Source organism: Gossypium hirsutum, chromosome A12 (assembly GCF_007990345.1).
Source record: "Gossypium hirsutum isolate 1008001.06 chromosome A12, Gossypium_hirsutum_v2.1, whole genome shotgun sequence".
NCBI classification, from domain to species: domain Eukaryota; kingdom Viridiplantae; phylum Streptophyta; class Magnoliopsida; order Malvales; family Malvaceae; genus Gossypium; species Gossypium hirsutum.
In genome coordinates, this window is record NC_053435.1 from 5,688,896 (window position 1) to 5,694,483 (window position 5,588).

Genomic DNA, 5,588 nt, shown 5'->3' on the forward strand with positions numbered 1-5,588 from the left:
CCCAAATATGGTAGTTTTCACCAGAAAACACAGGTGGTGGTGGTGGTGTAAAACTCATCCTTACAGCAAACAAACAGACACTACAGGAGAACAGACTTTTAGCGACGCTTTTTTTGCCTTTAAAAGCACCGCTAAAACTATTAGCGACGTTTTCACAAGCGCCGTAAAAAACGCAACTATAGCAAACGCCGCTAAAGATCATGACTTTTAGTGGCGCTTTTTCCACAAGCACCACTAAAGACCATGACCTTTAACGGCGCTTTTCCTGCAAACACCGTTAAAGACCATGACCTTTAGTGACGCTTTCCCTGCAAACGCCGCTAAAGAATATAACCTTTTAAAAAATATATTTTAATTAAATAATATTTATTTTCTATGATAAATATTATATTTTATTTTATTTTTTAAATTTGAACTTTAAACTTTATACTTTGAAGGATAAATAAAAAATATTAATTAAATTAAATTTTCTATTAAAATTTTAACTTTAAAACTAAATATAAAAACTAATGAATTTAAATTTAGAATTTAAATATTATGTTTAAATAAATAGGCAATCTACCTCAGGCTCACAGCTCATCTGATTTATATAATTAACTCGGCCAATTATAAAAGAAGCTACAAAACTCGTAATAATTAACCATCATGGTTAAAGAAGCTGGTACACAACGTAGCTACAAAACCCTATTTCCATAACACAATTCAAGTTCTGACTAAGATGAATGACCATGGAATGCAACATTAAATAACGCTTCACTTGAAGAAGTGCTAAGCCTTGGCTTTTCCAGCTTGAAGAGATTGATCCTCTGCTGCACCTTCAATATCTAAAGGAAGCAAAACCAAATGATCAGATTCATCGTCACTTTGGCAGATAAATCTAGTTACAATCTATTATCCACACCGAGGTGCCTGGATTCTAGACTCTAGAGTTTGATATTAAGAGGACACAAACATTTTCCGGTGGTTTTACAATATAATTCAACACAATTTACAATCAAATATTAAAGCTTTGTTTATTTTCTCAAGCTGTAGTCCGTGAGCTAGAAACACCTATAGTAGAAATATGTTTAACGCAATGCCAAAAGTTTTAAAAAGAAAATCAACATAAGAAAAGGAATCAGGAGCCTTCTACAGCATTAGTGACAAGATCAACAGATACATCAGGCATGACCGACACATCACCTGTTTAACCACCAATCAAATACACAATCAGAGATTCTAAATTTCCACTCCTCACTAAATTTAAGTAATTAACTCGATAATCACTAAATTCACACTCAAATTAAATTGCCTAACTAATAAACTCATACCAGTTCCATGAACTTTCGTGAAAACATTGATATCAAAACCACCGGAAAACCTTCCTCCCTTGCCTTCGTCAACCAATTCAAAAAAAAAAACAAAAAACAAAATTCAGCGAGCTAAATTCGAAGAATCAACATGCAATAAAATGATGATTCGATTAAAAACTCGAGACTCACCGTAAGAACAATAGCTTTAACATCGTTTTGCCTCGTCGCCTCAGCGAATTTCTCCTTCAATCCATCAATTACTGCAAAAATTCAAAAAAAAAAATCAAATCACCGAATCATAAATAAAAAATAAAGAAATGAAAAAAAGGGTAAATCAAAAGCTTTAATTGGAATAGCTAGAACAACGGAATGTCTAGAACGATCACCTTATGACCTTTTATCCAAAGCTTGAAAATTTCTAAAATATGCCAAAAGATATATAGGGAGCCAATAACCTACGCAAAGACAAAGAGGGGAAAGAGAAGTTAGACAAAATTTATTTTATCTTTTTTTTCATTTACTATTTGTTCATGTATATATTACATTTCTATATATAATTATTTTTTATTCTTTTATTCAAATTTATGATCTCAACTATTTGAGACCACAAAATATTTGAAAGAATATAAAGTTTGAATGGCATAAAATTAACTAAAAAGTCATGAAAATTTTGAAATAAAGAATGGAAATTTTTTTATTTTATATCATTTTAATATTATTTTTATATGAATTATGTTTTACTAAGTTAGACCTTATATTAGAATAAATATCTCATGTCAACTTTTACGAGATGATTCGTGAGATATGTACATGATAAAGGGTGTATCTAAGGGAGTATCCTTACCAAAAATAAATTAATCTTGGATACATAATGGGCTGGATAGATAGGGGTAAACTATGATGAGTGTTCAAGTGGATTTGAACAACTTACATCTTTTATCGCAGCAACAGTGGTAGTCCAAACAGCAGCTTTCAAGTGATGCATTCCCAGCAACAGACGTTTCCATCGCAAGAGCAGTAGTTCCAGATGTAAAAGTAGCAGTACTTTTAATATTTGAACATTTGACTATTGGTATCATTAAAAGAAACTTTTCACATTTACAAGTTCATTTTAGACCATAAAAATTTATTACTAACCAATCAAATAAGCTTTTATCTCTCCATCGAGATTAGTGTTATTTTGAACGAATTCTTTTTGCTAATGTGTTCAGTAATTAAACCACCTTGTCTTCAAAAACACTAATCTCGGTTAACTTTTCTTGTTTTCCTCACCTAACAAACATTATCCTTCGCTATCAACCATCCCATACCCCGTTTAACAAAATTACATACTTCATGTTGTTGAGACATAAATAAAATATACAAAACATTTATAGATTTCCTGAACCCATTCAACATGCAGCACTTCAAAACTCAATCCAAGAACCATGGTTCATACAGAACAAATATTTCTTGCAGAGCATATTTTCCAAAGAACTAATTACTGAAGATTTATTTTTCCCCTTTTAGTGTGACATAGTAAATTTGTGGACCCTGAGTATGCTAGTAAATTTTCATTTAGAAGGATTGAGCATCTCAGAAATATGCAAAAGGAAATGAAGATAATAAACTAAGAAATGCAGTTCCCTTTTCATGAATACCAAGACAATGAGAGAACATTGCAGGATTTAACAAACATGGTTGGCGTAACTGATACCCATGTTTGCCCAAGCACGCACATAGTTTGGCTTCAAATCTAGTGCCTAAAGATCCAGACATAGACCAAAAGACTAAATTCAATAGTGCTAAAAATATAGCCAACACAGGCAAAGGGAAGTTTATCATCAAATAATTTTAAATGGACAATCTCAGTAACAGAGGGTAAACAAATCAAACTGCATATGCAAGATCTGAATGCATTAAAAAAGGCATTTTTGAAAGAGATAATCAAGGGTATATGTAAATTGAGGAAGTGCATAATCAAATCATCTAAATTAACCAATAGCTTCAACGAATCAAATAACTAATTACATGGAGCTTAATAGAAGAGCTAGTTTGTCTTCTAAGGTCCAACTAGGTGCAACATGATATTTGGAGAATCTTTTTACCAGCCTAAGGTTACAAAGATGGAGCAAATAAATAATTCAACCCTATAAGAGAGCTGTATAACACTCACCATTGAAAGATAAGAAAGAAGAGAAATAGAGGAAAAGATGATGCAACCCATATGAGTTTGGCACATAAAAGATTGACATGTTGGGTTATCACATGTTTTGCATTTCTTTATGCCATCCTTTCAATTGATTAAGCACAAGCCAAGTCCTAGGCACACTTTTTTGTTTAGAAGCGAAAATAAATTTGAAATTATAAAAAAAATAATTATGAAATTAACAAATCAGGAGGTATACAGATAGGCCACCACTATTCAAGGGGGAATCATGAAGAGGCTACCTGTTGATAAGCTAATATTGCATCAGCACTCTGCACATTGTTGGCTTGTGTTATACCAAGCTTGTTCCAAAGAGAATAATCATTAGGTTTAAGTTTCAAAGCAGTTTTGAAAGATGCAATGGCCTCATCATATTCTCTCGACAAATTATGCAGAACACCAAGGACAATTCATACATCGGCATCCTCAGGAGACATCTGAGCAGCTTCATTGGATAATCTAGCAACATGTATGGCAGAAAACACTTCAATTAACACCAGAATATAACAATAACATTTCTAAAATGTAATGTTAGGGATAAGCTTCATTATTCAACTAATCAACAAAACCCAGCTTCATCAAACGAAAAATGCTCTATCTTACACAGTAAAAGCCACTCTAAACTAACAACAAAGAAATTCAAAATCGAATCCTCTAAACTCCACGATTTTACATCTCAATCATACTTCATCGAACCACAACAATTAGAAAAAAAATCGTAGAAGAACCCTAAAAACTAAACCAAGATTAATATCATAAAATAAACTGAAATTTCAACCAAACAAAATTAAAAAAAAAACAGTGAACAATTTTTAAAAAAAGAAAACCCTAGAGCTTGTAATCAAAGAATGTGAGTATATAGAAATAATATACCTTCAATGAATCACAAACAAGATTCGATTGCAGAGGCTATCCTTTTTTTAAGCAAATAATTAAAATTTTTCTTTAAATTAGGGATACGAAATTTGGCTTTTTATTTACGTAATTTTGATTGAAAGCTCTAAATCGAAGAGTGGGAAAGTGAATTTAGTGCAAAAAAGAAAAAGAGTAGCTATGCAGTGAAATGAAAAGGAAAAAGAAGTGTGATTGGTGTAGGTGTATTGAGAAGCAGGTAACCAAAAATTATTTTTTGGTTGTGAGCGGGATTTTGAAAACGGGATAAAAAATAATGGTTTTTTGTGACGTTTTATCTAGCTCAATTTTTTATGGCGTTTTTAGTAAAAACGTCTGTAATAGCTCAAATTTGACCGGGCTCAAACAAAACAAAAGAAAATAAATAAATAAATATTTATTTAACAATCCATTAAAAAGGTCCGTGTACAAAACCAAAAAATAAAACACTTAACCCCACAACCCATTACACCCAAGCCCAGATTTAAATACTCAGACCCATTTACATTGGATGATCTAATATCCTTGACCCAAGGATACACGGGGCCCAAGAGGCCCAAAACAGTAAATGGATCTGGAAACCCTAGGGCTCCCTGAGAAGTTAGGCGCCGCAAAGGGGGATTTTAGATGCTTCGAGGTTCCAAAGGTCACGACTTTTCAGGTCCAGTGGCTCAATCGTCGCCTTCATCAATGCGCCGTGACCCCTCAACTTCGCCACCATGCATTGCGCCACCATCAGCGCGCGAATCACGCCAAAATCGTCATGCGCTACAATCCAGCACTAGCCCCATCAGCGCGTAGTCATGGGTGCTTGAACGAAATCCTCGCGATTCACCTGCAAGAAAAGGAAAGAAATCAAGGGAAAGAGATTAGAACAGGGTTTGGAAAGAAATCGAAAGATTTCTTTCCAAAATAGGCAGTAGATTAAGGCTATAAAGCCTTTTCTCAAATCTGTGAAAAGGACACAGAAAAAAAAGAAAGAACACAAAGATATTGTACTCCAAACATTTTTGCAATAATATATCAGAAATATTTCGCAAGAAACGGAGGTGATCTATTATTCTTACTCTACTTTATTTTCTTTTCTTTTACTTTATTATAAACAACCTACACATAATATATTAAAAACAGAGAAGGGAGAAGTACCTTCTAAACTCACCTAGGAAAGCGAAGCTTTTCAGATCCTAACCTCTGTGTGTGGCGGGGTCGGCGACGGC

At 33.3% G+C, this 5,588-nt stretch overlaps 1 long non-coding RNA gene across 2 annotated transcripts; it reads right to left on the minus strand.

Annotated features, from left to right (window-relative positions):
- Positions 1-563: 563 nt before the first annotated feature.
- On the minus strand, positions 564-4,635 carry LOC107886657 (uncharacterized). 2 transcript variants are annotated; one of them, XR_001680833.2, is made up of 7 exons: positions 4,354-4,612; positions 3,723-3,939; positions 2,224-3,034; positions 1,679-1,747; positions 1,482-1,552; positions 1,311-1,373; positions 564-824 (listed from the first exon to the last, which is right to left on the minus strand). It is a non-coding gene; the product is annotated as an uncharacterized lncRNA (long non-coding RNA). The 2 variants fall into 2 exon arrangements; XR_005906048.1 differs by having other exon boundaries at positions 2,224-3,939; positions 4,354-4,635.
- Positions 4,636-5,588: the final 953 nt, after the last annotated feature.